The following is a 20,399-nucleotide window of genomic DNA, read 5'->3' as shown; positions in this document are numbered from 1 at the left end:
ACACACACACACACACACACACAGAGAGAGAGAGACAGACAGAGAGAGAGAGACAGAGAGAGAGAGAGAGAGCACTGGTGAGAGAGAGAGACAGATTGAGAGAAAGGGAGACTGAAAGAGAGAGAGAGAGAGAGCTAGAGAGACAGAGAGAAACACACACACACACACACACACACACACACACACACACACACACATATACAGAGAAAGAGTGAGAGAAACAGAGAGAGACAGGGAAAGAGAGACAGAGACAGAGAGGACGACAGACAAACACAGAGAGAGAGCTCTGGTGAGAGAGAGAGACAGACTGAGAGAAAGGGAGACTGAGAGAGAGAGAGCTAGAGAGACAGAGAGAAACACACACACACACACACACACACACACACACAAAGAGTGAGAGAAACAGAGAGAGATGAGAAAGAGAGACAGAGACAGAGAGAGACAGAGAAAGAGAGACAGAGAGAGACACAGAGAGAGACAGAGACAGAGACAGTCGTGGGCGGACCAGTAAGCCAAACGCTCCCTGCCAACACAAAACACAACACACGCTGACATTAGTTTTGAAACGAGTTCACGAGAACGCCGCTATCAAAGAACCTGTCCAAAACAGGTCAGAAAGAAGAAATAGATGGCTTCACAACTGTACTGAACCCCAAGTCAACATGGCGTGACAGGATAATAAGCACTGTTCGATGTTATGAGTTGCTGTGCGGGGTGGGTGGGTGAAATCTGGAGCACAAGAAAAACAAGAGAGGCAAGGCCTTCAAGACTCACTTGTGATAAATTAAGTCCCCTAGCATTAATTACAGAGTAATTTCCCTTTTTTACTATCTGCACCAAAACGTTTGCAAAATAAATAAAACTTCCATGCTTAGCAAAAGAAGTTCCTGTTTGAACAAAAAATGATAATAATGACTCCTCTTGTTGTCGTGTCAGAATAAGAGGTCAAAGTGCCAAGTTTAGAGAATACAAAAAATATAAATATAACAGTAAATGCAGTTTGCATATAATTAGGCTTCTTTTTAAAAAAATTTTTGTGCCCATCCCAGAGGTGCAATATTGTTTTAAACAAGATGACTGGAAAGAACTGAATTTTCCCTATTTTTATGCCTAATTTGGTGTCAACTGACAAAGTATTTGCAGAGAAAATGTCAATGTTAAAGTTTACCACGGACACACAGACACACGGACACACACACACACACAGACAACCGAACACCGGGTTAAAACATAGACTCACTTTGTTTACACAAGTGAGTAAAAAATTCCATGCTTAGCAAAAGAAGTTCCTGTTTGAACAAAAAATGATAATAATGACTCCTCTTGTTGTTGTGTTAGAATAAGAGGTCAAAGTGCCAAGTTTAGAGAATACAAAAATATAAATATAACAGTAAGTGCAATTTGCATATAATTAGGCTTCATTTTTTAATTTTTTTGTGCCCATCCCAGAGGTGCAATATTGTTTTAAACAAGATGACTGGAAAGAACTGAATTTTTCTTAATTTTATGCCTAATTTGTTGTCAACTGACAAAGTATTTGCAGAGAAAATGTCAATGTTAAAGTTTACCACGGACACACAGACACACACACACACACAGACAACCGAACACCGGGTTAAAACATAGACTCACTTTGTTTACACAAGTGAGTCAAAAAACAACAACAAAAAAACAACACAACAGCACACTGTGAATGGGTAAGGGAACTATTCATCAACTGTTTGTTTGTTTGTTTGTTTGTTCTCTTTTACCAGGTCAAGTCAACATGTGCAATATCAATTCGCAAAGTTTCTGCCTTCAGACAACTCCTGCCTACATGTATGTGGAGTGGGGGTGAGGGACTGCATACTGTGTGTGTGTGTGTGTGTGTGTGTCTGTGTGTATGTGTGTTTCTGTGTTTGTGTCTCTGTGTGTGTCTGTATGTCTCTGTGTCCCTCTGTGTCCATGTGTGTGAGTGTGTGTTTATGTGTGTGTGTGTGTGTGTGTGTGTGTGTGTGTGTGTGTGTGTGTGCATGTGTGTGTGTGTGAGTGTATGTGTGTGTGTGTGTGTGTGTGTGTGTGTGTGTGCGCGCGCAATACCCTAACCCTTGCCAGACACACACACACACACGCACGCACGCACACACACACACACACACACACACACATTCACCAACTTCAATTTCCTGCTATTTACGTGAGACACGTGACAAAAACGTCGTCCAGTCCCGGCAAAACAGTGTGTGTGCTGAGCCAACACCACCACAATGACTGCAGTACCAGCACAACCAACGCTGCACGCTCAGGCTTCCCGTAAACACTCCAGACTGTACGTGGCCTCAGGACAAATCAAACACACACACACACACACACACACACACACACATATACACACATACACACACACACACACACATACACACACACACACACACACACACACACACACACACACACACACACACACACACACACAGGGCAAGAAAGGCGGACAAATTATACAAACACGCGCGCGCGGGCGCACACAGACACAGACATACACATACATACACGTACACGGACACGTGCACATACATTCACGCACACACGACGCTCACAAACATATGCACATTTGCATGCATACACACGCAGACACACACACGGACACAAACAGACAGACAGACACACTGACACAGACAGACACACAGATATATATATATATATATATATATATATATATATATATAATCATATATATACACACACGCGCGCGCGACACACACACACACACAAATACAGACACCCACCCACCCACACACACACACAAAGAAACGCGTGCGCGCACACACACACATACACACACACACACACAGGAACACACACACACACACACACACACACACACACACACACAGACACACACACACACACACACACACACACACATACACACACACACAGGAACACACACACACACACACACACACACACACACACACACACAGGAACACACACACACACACACACACACACACACACACACACACACACAGTGCAAACAAATATAACTCCAGAGCAAACAAAAGAGTGAGGAACTCACATGATCTTTTCGAAATCGTGACTGCCTTTGGGGCGCTTATCTATTTGTTTAGTTCTTCTTTTTTTTTTTATTTCCACAGTCCAGAACTGGTGTGGCTGGAATAGGGAAAATGTGCCGTTATTGTTGACGATAGGATTTTAAAGTCAACAAAACTCTCTGTCTGTCTGTCTGTCTCCCCCCCCCCCCTCTCTCTCTCTCTCTCTCTCACATACTCACCCACACCCACACACAGTGAAAAAAAGTGGTGGAGAGAAAGAGAGAGAGAGAGAGAGAGAGAGAGGGTGGGGTGGGGGGGTGGGGGGGGGGGGGAGATCGAGGCAAACAGCGAAAAGCCCCAGATTAAGAATAAGCGATTCAGTAAATGTATGCCACCAGACTGCATGAATAAAAGAAGGAAGGATCGAAAGAACGAACACACACACACACACACACACATACAAAGATAATTTATACTGATATATATATATATATATATATATGTGTGTGTGTGTGTGTGTGTGTGTGTGTGTGTGATGAATAAAACAAAGTTGAAAACCAACACCATTTTTGTTAAACAAAAAGAAAACCCAACAACAACAAAAATCTGAATTTTCGCTGCAACCCAGCAGCATGGTCACAGACTACGCTCTTAATAGGTGACGTAATATTATTTTTTACGTCATCTTTCTGACCTTACATGACGTCTTCTACTACGTAAATATATTAAGTTCTAAATATTCCTTCAATTGTATATATATATACATCTCTCTCTCTCTCTCTCTCTCTTCCACGAGACATGCTGATATATGGAATCTGGCACTGTTTTTACACCAGGCATTTAGATTTCGGGATATCGTGACATCTTAAGATGCTGTACTTCATTGCAGCGTTTATGTAATATGTGTACTTATTATGGTTGGTTATATATTTTCATTTTGTTTGTTATTACTTATATTGTCACTTACCCCTTCATAAGGGGCCAAGGCCTATTAATGAATAAATAATCTGAATCTGAATCTCTCTCTCTCTCTCTCTCTCTCTCTGTATCTCAGTGATCGTGTGTAACCACCACCACGACAAACCGGACTGGTAACTCCACGAATTCAGGGTTCACAACGAAAACCCATGGATGTCGGTTCTCGTGTTCAGTCCAACAAAATCCGTCCAAAGGTTAGGGCCAACACATCCAGAACAGTTCTCTTCTTTTCAGCTGGGGACAGTGGGTTTGTACATACTGCCCAGGTTTCTGTGGCATCTGTCTGCTGCAGTTATCAGGTTTGGGGGGGAACAATTCTTTGTTTGGGGGGTCAGCAAAGAGTAAATGGGTGTTTCGTCTGATGATTTCTGATTTGGAAGGGAATCGTGCATCAAATGAAGTGACCCAAGCCAGTTCCTTTTTTTCTAGTGGCAGTCAGCAGTTCATTCCTGTCTCTTCTGGCACCTTTCACCAGATCAGATTTTGCCTTGTCAAAATTCCAACCTGCTAAGGCAAAGTAGCGGGCATACTCATCAGTTCTACGCTCAAGCAGGTCGTCTTCACTGCATATCATGTGTAGTCTTGTCCCCACTCCTGTAATGAGGCCCTTGAACACTGGAGGAGGATGGCAACTAGTGGGGGGAAGGTAAGCATGAGAACTCTTGCTGTACACATCAGTCACTATCTTTCCCTCAAGCACAGACAAGCCAATGTCAAGGTAAGATGCCGTTTTTCCACATGATGCCGTCCACTGAATGTTTGGTGGGTTGAGAGACTGTAAGTGATTTTCAAAGACTCCCACATGAGCAGGATCTAACAGGATAGTGATTCCATCATCCCTATACCTGCTCCAGTCCAAATGCCTGAATTCATCCTGCTCCTGTGATGGGGACTGCATTAAACAGCATTATGTTATCTACAACACATATGAAAACAAGAGAGGCAAGGCCTTCAAGACTCACTTGTGATACACTTTAAAAAAAAATCCAAGCTTTTTATGTATTGAGTATAATTTCAAAATGTAATGTTTAAGATGAGAAAGATCAGTTTAAAGCAAATTAAGTCCCCTAGCATTAATTACAGAGTAATTTCCCTTTTTTTACTATTTGCACCAAAATGTTTGCAAAATAAATAAAACTTCCACAATAATTAGGCTTCATTTTTTATTTTTTTTTGCCCATCCCAGAGGTGCAATATTGTTTTAAACAAGATGACTGGAAAGAACTGAATTTTTCCTATTTTTATGCCAAATTTGGTGTCAACTGACAAAGTATTTGCAGAGAAAATGGCAATGTTAAAGTTTACCACGGACACACAGACACACACACACACACACACACACACACACACACACAGACAACCGAACACCGGGATAAAAACAAAAGGTATAATCAAAATGAATGAATATTCCGAAGGAACACAAGCAAAGCATTCTACTATTCCAGTATATATATATATATATATATATATATATATATATATATATATATATAGAGAGAGAGAGAGAGAGAGAGAGAGAGAGAGAGAGAGAGAGGTTAATGTACATCGGCCTTGGGCCACAACACAATGAGCAAGGGTGCGTGGTTGGGGATTGCATTAAACAGCATTATATTATCCATAGCACGTATGAGAAAAGCACAATCACAATGTATATACACTTAAACAATGTTCCCATCACATAGAAACTGTTTACATATGCATTGTACTTCACCATGTGGATCACTGTGTGCAAATTAACTTCTTCTTTCAATCGATAGCATAAAATATACATATCTTCACACATTATGTCTATGAGTAATACTTGTCACTCTAAGCAAGGGAAGTCTAGCCGATTCTTTTAACAATGTCTTTCTTAAACCTTCACATACGAAGCGACTGAAGAAAAAAAGTTGATCGTTCTCAGCTTGATCCATACAAAATGGGCATGCTCTGTCCTGTTACGATTGACTGTAACGATGCCAATTATTATTGTGTGGGAGAGCGTTGAATCTCGTTTGTGTAATGGCAACACGGAAGCAATATGTTTGCATATATATCTAACTATATATATAAAAAAAAATATATATATATCTCCTTTTCAACGTACTTTTCAAAACATGATCCATAGTTCTAATATCTGTCACACACACACACACACACACACACACACACACACACACACACACACACACACACACACACAGAGTCACAAAACAAAACAAACGAAGAAACAAACAATAAAGACATGCAGAGACCTTCAATCCAAGCAAGCACTGTACTGTTCCAGTCCCACGCTGGCCACACACTGAACTGGGCCGGTGACACAACCGATAATCGGGTCAGACACAAAAACACCTTGACACCACTGACATCACAACACACACACACACACACACACACACACACACACACACACACAGAGTGACACACGATCACACACACACACACACACACACAGAGTGACACACGATCACACAACACACACATACACACGCACACACAACCACACACACACACTGACTATAACACACACACACACACACTCTCTCTCTCCACAAACACACACACACACACACACACACACACACACACACACACACACACACTCACACACACACACACACACACTCTCTCTCTCTCTCCACACACACACACACACACACACACACACACACACACACACACTCCACAATCACTGCCTTGTCCAAAAACCAAACCGATTAAATTTCAAAACAGCGCTGTGTGTGTGTGCGTGTGTGTGTGTGTGTGTGTGTGTGTGTGTGTGTGTGTGTGTGTGTGTGTGTGTGTGTGTGTGTGTGTGTGTGTGTGTGTTGTGTGTTGTGTGTGTGTGTGTGTGTGTGTGTGTGTGTGTTCGCGTGCGTGCGTGTGCGTGTGTTCGTGCGTGTGTGTGTTCGCGTGTGTGTGCGTTTATGTGTGTGTGTGTGTGTGTGTGTGTGTGTGTGTGTGTGTGTGTTGTGTGTTGTGTGTGTGTGTGTGTGTGTGTGTGTGTGTGTGAGCGTGTGTATGTGTGAGTGAGTGTGTGTGTGTCTGTGATTTGTGTGTGTGTGTGTGTGTTCGCGCGCGCGTGCGCGTGTGTGTGTGTGTATGTGTGTGAGTGTGTGTGTGTGTGTGTGTGCGTACTTGTGTGTTGTGTGTGCGTGTGTGTGTGCGCGCGCTCGCACGTGCGTGAGTGTATACATGAGCGTTTGTGTATGTGTGTGTGAGTGTGTGTGTGTGTGTGTGAGCGCGCGAGCGTTTGTGTTTGTGTGTGAGTGCGCGCGTGAGCGTTCGCGTGTTTGTGCGTGTGTGTGTGTGTGTGTGTGTTGTGTGTGTGTGTGTGTGTGTGTGTGGTGTGTGGTGTGTGGTGTGTGTGTGTTGAGGTCAACGTCCATCCCACCAGAAGTGGAACAACGTTTTCCTGTCAGCTAAACGCCACAGTCGTTGTCTTGTGACTCAAGTGCAGGGAGAGGGGGTGGTGGTGGTGAAAGGCTATCATGGTGATTCACAAATACCTACACATACACACAAACACACAGATGCACAAGAGAGAAGCAGAAGAAAAACCAATTCAACAAATAAAAATATCAGTGTGTGTGTGTGTGTGTGTGTGTGTGTGTGTGTGTGTGTGTGTGTGTGCGCGTTCGTGATAAAGGCAGTGAGTGACCAGAACGAACATCATCAGAGAGAAGCTGGTTGTTCAGTGACAGGGCGCATACCGATGTGTCCTCGAGGCACGCGCGCGCACACACACACTGACACACCAACACACGTACATACACGCACAAACTCACACACCATCGCACACGCTTGGACACACAGACACCCCCACCACCCCTTACATACACAGATAGACAGACATACAGACACACACACACACACACACACACCATCGCTCACAGATGTATACAGAGACAGTCAGACACACAACCCACCTCTTCTCCCCCATTACACACAAGAAAACAATCCCCCTCCCCCAAAAGACGCGCGTGCACACACACACACACACACACTCACGCTTACATCCCCCCCATACCCCCCGCATTCCCCACCCCCACACACGTTCTCCATCCACCTTCAGTGTTTGGTCAGTGGGGATGGGGGCACACACAGTGGAGATGGGGGCACACACATATCTAAATGGGACAATTGGGTGTTGGTGACGAACTGATCTCTGTATCACCCCCCCCCCTCCTCCACTCCCTCACCCCTGTATGACTCCACCTCCACTCCCCCCTCCCTCCGTCACACACACCAACTCAACCCAACTCGTCCTCCTCCACCCAGGCAGTGATTTATCGCAGTCACTTGTCTCAGTGTACTTAATATGTAAGACGGGGTGACACAGGAGTGCCCCCTGGTCAGTCAGTCTATCCCCCAGGATTCCCCCGCCTTGGAACGCCCGACAGACGGGACTTCCCAACCGGACAGACACCACTAGGACTCCACTCCTCGAGCCACCATACAACCTTCACAACAAACACCGAAGCCCTCCAACCACGTGACCTTATCGAAGGGACGTCCAATCTCAGTCTCTCATCCTTTATTGGCCACCAGCACTGTGGTCATGTACTGACTGACTGATCCAAGCTGGCCACAGGGACGAAGAAGAAGATGATGATATGGAAACTTGAAAAGGGCCTATCCTCGAACAATGTGACCCTATCAAAGGGACGTCACCCTGTCACAGGTCGTCAAGCTCCAATCTCAGTGTGTCATCCTTTATTGGCCACCAGCACTGTGGACATGTACTGACTGACTGATCCAAGCTGACCACAGGAAGGAAGAAGAAGATGATGATATGGAAACTTGAAAAGCGCCTATCCTCGAACAGTTTCTGTTTCAGTGGCTCAAGGAGGCGTCACTGCGTTCGGACAAATCCATATACGCTACACCACATCTGCCAAGCAGATGCCTGACCAGCAGCGTAACCCAACGCGCTTAGTCAGGCCTTGAGAAAAAGAAAAAGAAAAAAAGGGTGAATAAATAATAGATAAATACATAAAAAAATAACTACTACCACTACTAACAATATGTATAAGGCGCAAAAAACGTGATGAAGTCAACTATAAGCGTACATAAATAAATAATAATTATAACATATCCTCGAACAATGTGATCTTATCAAAGGGACGTCAGCCAACAGGTCGTCAAGCTCCAATCTCAGCCTCTCATCCTTTATTGCCCCCCAATACTGTGGACATCAGATGGTCAGGCATCTGCTTGGCAGATGTGGTGTAGCGTATATGGATTCGTCCGAACGCAGTGACGCCTCCTTGAGCTACTGATACTGTGGACATGTACTGACTGACTGGTCCATGCTGGCTACAGAGAGGATGAATATTTGTTGTATTTGTATTTGTATTTCATTTTATCACAACAGATTTCTCTGTGTGAAATTCGGGCTGCTCTCCCCAGGGAGAGCGCGTCGCTACACTACAGCGCCACCCATTTTTTTTGTATTTTTTCCTGAATGCAGTTTTATTTGTTTTTCCTATCGAAGTGGATTTTTCTACAGAATTTTGCCAGGAACAACCCTTTTGTTGCCGAGGGTTCTTTTACGTGCGCTAAGTGCATGCTGCACACGGGACCTTGGTTTATCGTCTCATCCGAATGACTAGCGTCCAGACCACCACTCAAGGTCTAGTGGAGGGGGAGAAAATATCGGCGGCTGATCCGTGATTCGAACCAGCGCGCTCAGATTCTCTCGCTTCCTATGCGGACGCGTTACCTCTAGGCCATCACTCCATGTTATATCATGGCATCATCATGTTGTAATGGGAAAGATGTAACATTTCGGTTACCCTGTGTGGTATCCACGTGAAACTCCAGAGAGGAAGATTGTGTCCTCCCATGATAATGGAAAAGATGTAACATTTCGCTTTCACTGTCTGGTACACACTTGAAACTCGAAGAGAGGAAGATCATGTCCTCACATTACAATGGGAAAGATGGAGCAATAGCCGAGTGGTTAAAGCGTTGCACTTTCAATCTGAGGGTCCCGGGTTCGAATCTGGTTAACGGCGCCTGGTGGGTAAACGGTGGAGATTCTTACGATCTCCCAGGTCAACATGATTATGTGCAAACCTGCTTGTGCCTGAACCCCCTTACATACGCACGCAGAAGATCAAATACGCACGTTAAAGATCCTGTAATGCATATCAGGGTTCGGTGGGTTACGGAGACAAGAACATACCCAGCATGCATACCCCCTCATTATTCGTTTCCTGTGTCATTCAATCAGATTTCAGGCACTCACACATATATCGAGTGTCCCCCCCCCAAAAAAAAAGTGAACCGCTTTTTGACAAGTATTTTCTCAGTGATAGAGAAAGCGAATTCATTGAAAATTTTCACACAGTAACCTGAGGATATCAACAAGTCTGCAAAATATCTAAAAGTTCGGACGCAAATTATGCGAGTATTGTCAAATTCAAAAAGCATGTCAAAATGCAATATCAGAGGAAAACTCACTTGTTTCAGTTCATGCTCAATGTGGCCTCCATCTTCCTCCACGACTAAACGAAGCCGTTTCTTCCAAGCAGAAATGCTTTTACGTATTTCTTCCACCGATATCTCCTCCCATGCCATAATTATCCTGTCCTTTAACGCCTGCTCGGTCAGCTTGTCTCTCACTCCCTGGTAAACTTTCTCTTTCAGAGAGTCCCATATGGCATAATCTATTGGGTTACAGTCAGGACTTTGTGGAGGCCATTCATCAATCTTGATGAATTCTGGTGTAGCCTCCTCCAAATGGGCCTGAGTTACCCTACTTGTGTGTGAAGGAGCCCCATCTTGCTGAAACACGTAGTTGCTTCCAGGATAAAGAGCGCTTTATTCCCAAATATCTGTTAGACAGACTCCAACGAATTCAGAATAACGCTGCCAGACTCATTTGCAGAGCTTCTAAATTTGACCATGTTTCTCCTCTCCTTCAGTCTCTCCACTGGTTGCCTGTTTCTGATCGAATAGACTATAAGCTATCCACTCTGACCTTTTCTGCAGTCAATGGATCTGGCCCCAAGTATCTTTCTGAACTCATCCATATCTATACCCCGTCTCGCAGCTCCGTTCTTCCTCTGATACTCGACTTCTCAGGATTCCTCACGTCAGAAGTAAGACCTATGGACACAGATCGTTTTCTTTTCAATCGCCAAAGACGTGGAACAAGCTCCCTGATAACCTCCGTCATTCTGATTCCCTCGCATCTTTTAAATCTCGTTTCAAAACTCACCTTTTCCCTCAGCAGTAAGTTCAATTGTGGCAGGTCCACTTCCTTTGCGTTAGCTGTGCTTGACAATGTGTGTATACATATGTATGTGTACATAACTACATGCATGAATATGAATTGTTAAAATCTATGTATGTAGTGTGTGTGTGTGTGTGTGTGTGTGTGTGTGTAGTAACATTTTGGTGTGTGCATGTAACATAGATGTAATGTTTTATGTTAACAAAGCGTTTTTGTAAAGCACCTAGAGCAGATTTCTGGATAGTGTGCTATATAAGTATCCATTATTATTATTGTTATAAAGACACCTACAATCCGAGAGAAGATTGTCATCCAATAACTGAATGCAGCTTTCACTATTAACCTTGGCTCTATCAGTGTCAATAAAATGAATGTTTGTTTTTCCTTTCCAGAATACTCCAGCTGAAACCATTATCTTTTTTGAAAATCTAGAAGTCTCATGATAAAGGCGAGGTGGCTGAATTTCTCGTTTCCATTTCCCATAAACGCAATCGTTTTGGCGATTTTTAGTTATCTCTAACGTAAAGTCTTTCTCGTCTGTAAAACTGATCCTTTTCACATCAGTGGCCAAGTAGTGGTCATTGTAGTTACGGCAGCGAGTTTTTCTTTTCCCTCTAACATTTTGGTCCCTCCTTGATACCCGTATCCTCTTGAAGGGCTTCAGCTCCAGTTCTTTCGCCATTCTTTGCACAGAAGACTTGCTCACTTGTAAATCGCTTGTAACTTCTGTAATAGATTTGTGGGTCCCTGGGTTCTCCTCCTGGGATTGAATCAGTTCCTCAACACGGTCCTTGTTCTCCGAACATGCAGTCTTGGGTCTCCCACTGCCAATTTTACGTGCTACTGATCCTGTAGTGCGTATTTTAGCGATAAGTCTTTTTACAGTGACATGACTCCAAATTCTTTTACGATCCTTCTTCCACCCCGGCCTTTCTCCTTGAAACAGTTTTCAATGGTAACCTTATCACTTTCACACAAAGGTATGGTTGATCCTTCCAAACTGAAACTTTGGACAGAACTGATTTTGGATACAGACGACAATAAAAAAAATCAAGAGACTTGACACCCAGACAGGCTATTTTTAGACTGACACTGATTGACAGATGCCAACACCTGGCAACTGGCATGAACATGATGAAGGTCACATTGCACAGCTCTGATATTGGATTTTTTGACATGCTGTTTTGAATTTGACAATACTCGCATAATTTAAGTCCGAACTTTTAGACATTTTGCAGACTGTTGATGATACTCTAAGGTTACTGTGTGACAATTGTCAATGAATTCGGTTTCTTTATCACTGAGAAAATACTTGTCAAAAACCGGTTCACTTTTTGGGGGACGCCTGATATATATACACTCAGCCATGTAACATTTTACGCGCATGGCAGTTTTTGTTTATTTACCCCGCCACGTAGGCAGCCTTACTCCGTTTTCAGGGTGTGTGCGTGCTGGCTATGTTCTTGTTTCCATAACCCACCGAACGCTGACATAGTGGATTACAGGATCTTTAACGTGCGTGTTTTAATCTTCTGCGTGCGTTTTCACACGAAGGAGGTGGAGTGGGGGTTCAGGCACTAGCAGGTCTAGGTACACATATGCTGACCTAGGAGATCGAAGAGAAAATCTCCATCCTTTACCCACCAGGCGTCGTTACCAAGATTCGAAACCGGGACCCCTCAGACTGAAAATTCAACGCTTTAATTAACCACTCGGCTGTTGGGCCCACCCTTGGCATGCACTTGCAGCACTACTCGTGATGTGACCCGAACCGCTGAGTGTTGGGCGTCAGTCAGTGGAATGCTGGGTGGCTCAGGGAGTTGCAGAGATCTTACATACCGATGGACGTATCTTTAGCCAAGTATGTGTGTGTGTGTGGCCTGCAGTGTTGGTTGTATGTAATATCAGCCAGCTCCAGAGACTTGTCAAGGGACACATCAAAACCCAGCTCCGCTTGAGTTGGTGTCCGTTTACACCACGGCATAGGCTGAAGTCAGTGACTCACACACGCATGCACGCATACACACACGCGCGCGCGCACACACGCACACACACACACACACACAGAATGGGAGTGACAGAGAGACAGAGACAGAAACAGAGTGAGAGAGAAAGAGTCAGTCAGTCAGACAGAGAGATGGAGTGAGAGAAAGAGAGAGAAAGGGAGAGTGTGAGGAGGTAAACAGAAAGAGTGGGAAGAGAGAGAGAGAGAGAGAGAGAGAGAGAGAGAGAGAGAGAGACAGACAGAGAGACGACGAGACGAGACGAATTTTTATTTCACGAGTGCAGTGGAGTAAGCACAGCTGCTTTTTATATATATTTTTTACATCCAGCCCTCAAGGGCAAAGGAGAAGAAAAAAAAGCAAAGGCAACACACACACACACACACACACACACACACACACACACACACACACACACACACACACACACACTCACACAAATAACATATGAAAATAAAAGGCAGAGAGAGAGAGAGAGAGAGAGAGAGAGAGAGAGAGAGAGAGAGAGAGAGAGAGAGAGAGAGAGAGAACGAGAACAAGAACAATTTTTTATTCCATAGACCTCCGGCCCCTAGAAACAAAAAACAACACTGTAGAATGCCTGCCTAGCAAGGAAATACGAGAACATGAACAAGCCATGCATGCAAGAAAGTGGAATTTCCAAAACCTACAGATTTTCAGTTATTTTCACAACTGACAGCCAGCACAGAGGGCATAACTGTATCTATATTACCTACGGAATCATTTCGAATTTTCATTGTATACAAGATATAAATTCCTAAGTTCCTACTTTTAAGCATGTTGTCACATTTTAGCAATTGTGGTAGAGATTGTTTGCAACAATAGTCCAGGTATTTATCTCTAATTTCGGAACACAAAGGACAAACACAAATTACATGTTCCTCATCTTCCGTGACTGCACATAAGCTGCAAAGTTTATCCTGATTATTGCTGAAAAATGATTCGAAAGTAGCTCCTTTAAGAGGTAATAGCCACACGTGTAATTGGACAATACAGTCTCTGAAACATTTGATATCCACTAAAATCGAAATATCTTTCACTTCCAAAAGTAAATTTAAATGTTCCATAGTAATCATACATATCTTTCTGCAGTGCAGAGCTTTCCTATTCTTGTAGGTAAATATCTGTTAGGCGTTGTTTAATTTAGCAAGGAGTTAAACGATTTTTCGCACCCAACCCCTTGTTGCAGCCAGACGTATCCAAACCCTTGGCTAAAGAGTGTATCTTTAATGCGAGAGACCCAACACTTTTTGCCATTGTTGTTTAGAGTACACACACACGCATGGTATATGGCTGTTTGGGAAGACGTCTATTGTCCATTCTTAATACTCTTAACCAGCATCTGATACATCTGACTGCACTGTTGACATATAATAGGTAGCGACCTGTCTCTCTATAGACAAACTTATTTGGTATTTTCAGTAAAACATTAGGATATCTTTTAATTGCAAGTGTGTGGACTTGAGAGACAGAGAGAGAGAGAGAGAGAGAGAGAGAGAGAGAGAGAGAGACAGACAGACAGACAGACAGACAGACAGAGACAGAGACAGAGAGAGAGAGAGAGAGGGAGAGAGAGAGCGAGCATCCGAAAAATGGCCGGTCAGTCTGGTCAGAGGAGGCGTGTCACAGCAAGACACAGCACCTTTTATCTCACTAAGTCTTCATGGAAACCCGTCCACATAACTTGCCACCAGCCATCCGTGGCATTTTAAGTACCAGTAGTCTCAAAACCAAATCTGTCTAAAAGCTTTCACCGAATTCTCATATTCAAGGACACACACAAACACAGACACAGTCACAGACACACACATACACAGATACACACGCACACACACACAGCACACGCGAACACACACAAACACGCACGCACACACACACACACACACACACACACACACACGCACACACATACACACTCTCCTAATATCACTTAATTGGAAAGACGTTAAACTGAAGACAACAACTACTACTACTACCAATACTACACACACACACACACACACACACACACATACACATACACAGTCAGTCACACACACCCCCCACACACACCCCACACAGACACACAGCCACACACACACACACACACACACACACATACACAGTCAGTCACACCCCCCCCACACACACACACCCCACACAGACACACAGCCACACACACACACACACACCAATGAGAACAGTGACAGTACATCCCTCTTGCACCACCTAATCAGGCTGTCATGTGCTGAAAACCATGCCACTCATACTGGGATGCGTTTCAACAGGAAGAAAAAAACAAGCGCGCGCGCGCGCGTGTGTGTGTGTATGTGTGTGTGTGTGTGTGTGTGTGTGTCTATATGTGCGTGCGTGCGTGTATATTCGTGTGTGTGTGTGTGTGTGTGTGTGTGTGTGTGTGTGTGTGTGTGTGTGTCTATATGTGCGTGCGTGCGTGTATATTCGTGTGTGTGTATACATAGAGAGAGAGAGAGAGAGGGGTGGGGGTGGGTAAAGAGTCAGGTTGATAGAACCACAAACAGACAGACAGACACAAACAAGAAAACAAAGTGTGTGCTTTACATTGTGTCTTTGTTACAATCAACAACACTCCCTCCCTAAATCCCCTCCACCCCCCAAACACACACACACTCATCACAACACACACACACACACACACACACACACACACTCACCACCACCACCACCACCACCACCACCACACACACGCACAAACACACACACACACGCACACCACACACACACACGCACACCACACACAAAGCAAAAAAAAAAAAAATCAAAACAAACACCCCATGAAACGCTGCCACAACACAACACCACACAACACAGACACAACACACAACACAACACCACATAACACAGACACAACACACAACAGAGTACCACACAACAACAGGCAACTCAACACAACACAACACACAACACAGCACCACACAACAACACAACACAACACAACACAACACCAAACACAACACAAACACAATGACAAACACACAACACAGCATCGCTTAACACAACACAACACCAAACAACACAAACACAACACAACACAGCACCACACAACAACACGCAACTCAACACAATTCCACACAACACAAACAATACAAACCTTGTGATAATTATTCAAACGAAAATAAAAGAAAAAAACGCACACACACCACACAACACAACACAAACACAACAGAGTAGCACACAACAACAGGCAACTCAACACAACACAACACAACACAGCACCACACAACACAAACACAATGACAAACACACAACACAGCACCACACAACAACACGCAACTCAACACAACACAACACCATTCCACACAACACAAACAATACAAACCTTGTGATGATTATTCAAAAGAAAATAACAGAAAAAACAACAACCGCACATAAAACCCCCAACCCATCACCAACCACCGCCATCATTGGCACGACAAAAACACGAACGTTAATAATCCTTGCACGTCAGTGTCACAAAAGCACGCCAGCCGCTTCCTCAAAACAACACACGGCTGTTCTATAGTCCACTTCCACACCTCTGCTCTCTTTCCGAAGTCTCTCCTTCCTTCTTGACCTAAACAAACCGCACAATAAACTCAACTCAGCAGCACACACACATACACACACTCACACACACACACAATGCAGTTCTCTCCACACAACCAGTACACTGGTCTCGGAACAAGAGGACGTCACCTCACGTTTACGCAGTGACAAGACAGACTGCTCCGACACGAGACAAGACCGACCACACAACACTCAACAGAGAGAACAAGCGAGGCGAGCATGTTGTGTTGGCGAGCGTTGTTAGATTGGCGTCGGGAAATAATACAGTGTCGCTGGTGACAATCAATCTGTACCGCCCCTCACGGTAAAAATATTGTCGTACTTTTGTATAATTATATATTACATATATATATGATTATGCCGGGAGTGTCTTTACACACACACACACACACACACACACACACAACACACACACACACACACACACATACACACACACACACACACACACACACACACACCCCACACACACACACACACAACACACACACACACACACATAAGCGCACCGGCGACATGTATTATAGCCGACAACAAAGCGTGGTGCAACTCTGTGTGTGTGTGTGAGTGTTCGCGCGCGCGTGTATTTTGACACGTGTGTGTGTGTGTGTGTGTGTGTGTGTGTGTGTGTGTGTGTGTGAGTGCAAATGAGGAAGCGTGTCCGTGAGCGCATAAGCGTGTGTGTGTGTGTGTGTGTGTGTGTGTGTGTGTGTGTGTGTGTGTGTGTGTGCACGTGCATTGTGTGTGAGTGCACGCGACCGTGTGTGTGCGTGCGTGCGTGTGTATGAGACTGCGTCGGTTAGTACGTGTCGGGGACGGAGTTTGTAATGTGTGCGTCGGCACAGTTTGTCACCGGCGACAATGCATCCCCGGGCGACAAGATATTCTGCAACAAAGCACCATTTGTCTCCCCCCACCCACCCACCCACCACCCACCCCTCCCTCACGAATTATCACAGGCGTTGAGCTATTTATAAAAGCGCAGTGGCACACTGAACCCAGGCAACAACTACTACTACTACTACTCAACGTTCAACAATAATGGGGTCCCGCCCCCTCCCCCTCTCTCTCTCCTTCTTCCTTCCCCTTAATAGAAATAGAGTGGCGTTCGCGCGAGCATTATTATTTTTTTTTAATGATTGCACCATCTCCTCTCTCTCTCCCCCATCTTACTCTCTCTCTCCTCTGTCAATCTTAGTGTGTGGGGGGAGGGAGGGGTGCTGTCAGTGTGTGTGCGTGCGTGTGTGTGTACGTATGTGTGTGCGCTCGCGCGCGAGCGTCAGTGTGTGGATGTGTGTGTGTGTGTGTGGGGGGGGGGGGAGCCGGGGTTGGATTTCTTCGTTATGTATACCCTTTTGCATGAAAACCTTTACCTTTCATTTGTGTGTGTGCTATTTGTAATAGATGTAGATTAGCGAGGACAGATTGGAAGAATAGGCTATGCCTAAAATCTTAATCCTTGAATAAAAACGTTTTGAGTTCTGAGTTCCCCCCGTACCCCCACCCCTCAACCAACATCCCCCCCCCTCCTTCCCCATACCCATACGTGTATATCATCGCAATCTTGTGGTGTAGAAATATTGCACTGTCTCTGCTCCCTCTCCCCCATCTTTCTCCTCCCCACAACGTCCCCCTCCTTCCCCACAACGTCCCCCTCACAACGTCCCCCTCCCTCCCTCCCCACAACGTCCCCCTCCCTCCCCACAACGTCCCCCTCACAACGTCCCCCTCCCTCCCCACAACGTCCCCCTCCCTCCCTCCCCACATCGTCCCCCTCCTTCCCCACAACGTCCCCCTCACAACGTCCCCCTCCCTCCCTCCCCACAACGTCCCCCTCCTTCCCCACAACGTCCCCCTCACAACGTCCCCCTCCCTCCCCACAACGTCCCCCTCCCTCCCTCCCCACATCGTCCCCCTCCCTCCCCACAACGTCCCCCCTCCCTCCCCACAACGTCCCCCCTCCCTCCCCACAACGTCCCCCTCCCTCCCTCCCCACAACGTCCCCCCTCCCTCCCCACAACGTCCCCCTCCCTCCCTCCCCACAACGTCCCCTCCCCTCCCTCCCCATGGGAACACTTGCCTGTGTCCCCGATATTTACTGATTACTATCTGAACAACGTGAAGCCGGCTTGCTTTGTCCTTGTGGTAACAAGCAAGTCATGTACATTTCCACAGCTCCGTCAAGGGCAGGACAAGTAAAAAGTGGGTTATTGTAAGCAGTGTTGGCACACGTGTCTGTGGTCGAAGTGAGTTTTTACAGTGACTTCAGTCCACTTACACGAGGATGTTGCTCAAGGAAAGGGTCAGTGCCGTTTTTTGATTTTTTTTTTTATAAGGATATGAACCTGGATGGGGCTTTGATCAAGGTGACTTCCTCCCCCTCCTCCTCCTCCTCCTCCTCATTCTTCTTCTTCTTCATCACTTTCATGATGATGATGATGATCATCATCATCATCATCAACATCATCATCATCTTCTTCTTCTCCTCCACCTCCTCCTTCTTATCATCATCATCATCACCATCATCATCATCATCATCATCATCACCATCATCATCATCATCATCATCATCAGCAGCAGCAGCAGCAGCAGCAGCAGCAGCAGCAGCAACATCATCTCTTTCGTATTCTTCTTCTCCTCCTCCTTCTCCTTGTTATTCCTCTTATCATCATCATCATCATCATCATCATCATCATCAGCAGCAGCAGCAGCAGCAGCAACAGCAACATCATGTTTTTCGTATTCTTCTTCTCCTCCTCCTTCTCCTTGTTATTCCTCTTATCATCATCATCATCATCTTCTTCTTTTTAGTAGTTGCAGCAGATCATTCCGTCGGCCATTACAATGCAGTGGCCGAGTGGTCAAAGCGCTGGACGTCTGTCCCGCAGTGCGCGAAGTCGAGGTTCAAACCCCAGCTGTACAAGGATGGAAAGGGGGGTGTGTGTGTGGGAGGGGTGGGGGTGGCGAGGGGGGGGGGGGTATAAGTCCGGTTTCTCAGGACAACATATCCGTTGATGCACGATACACCTTCGCGTGTATACGACCAAAAATGCACGTTAAAAGTCAGGAAATCCGGACACACACACACACACACACATGCGCTCACGCGCGCGCGCGCGCGCGCACACACACACACACACACACACACACACACACGTACGCACGCACGCACGCACACACACACACACACACACACACACACACACACACACACACACACACAAGACAAAAACAAAAACACCACCACCACCAACACCGACAACAACAACAACAACAACAACACACACACACACACACACACACACACACACACACACACACACACATACACTGGCATGTACTTGAAATCCCACTCATAGCTTCAGGCGCAAGAAGGCAGTTGGAACAGCAGACACCCTACCCCTCCCCCCCACCCCCTCACTTCCACCACCCCTCCCTCTTCCTCCTCCCCAAACCGTCCCTCGCGAAACTCGACCAATCGATCGTTGAAATCTGACGGACGTAGGATCGATCTGACTGTCGTCGTGAAACTCTTCTACACGGTTCCCCAAAAGTGGAAGACCGCTTGGAAAC

General features: G+C 45.4%; 1 protein-coding gene across 5 annotated transcripts in view; it reads right to left on the bottom strand.

Annotated features, from left to right (window-relative positions):
* LOC143288481 (NAD(+) hydrolase SARM1-like) overlaps positions 1-20,399 on the bottom strand; it is an 85,337-nt gene that overhangs the window by 29,829 nt on the left and 35,109 nt on the right. For 2 of the 5 annotated variants that reach the window (XM_076597021.1, XM_076597019.1), the window contains exon 1: positions 16,600-16,911. The exons of the other annotated variants lie outside the window; for them this stretch is intronic. The gene's annotated coding sequence lies outside the window, so the exon portion shown is untranslated. Of the gene's footprint in view, positions 1-16,599; positions 16,912-20,399 lie in introns of those variants that run through there. 5 annotated transcript variants of the gene reach the window in all.

Source organism: Babylonia areolata, chromosome 12 (assembly GCF_041734735.1).
Source record: "Babylonia areolata isolate BAREFJ2019XMU chromosome 12, ASM4173473v1, whole genome shotgun sequence".
NCBI classification, from domain to species: Eukaryota; Metazoa; Mollusca; class Gastropoda; order Neogastropoda; family Buccinidae; genus Babylonia; species Babylonia areolata.
Note: the sequence above shows the minus strand (reverse complement) of the source record. Positions and strands in the feature narration are given on the sequence as shown.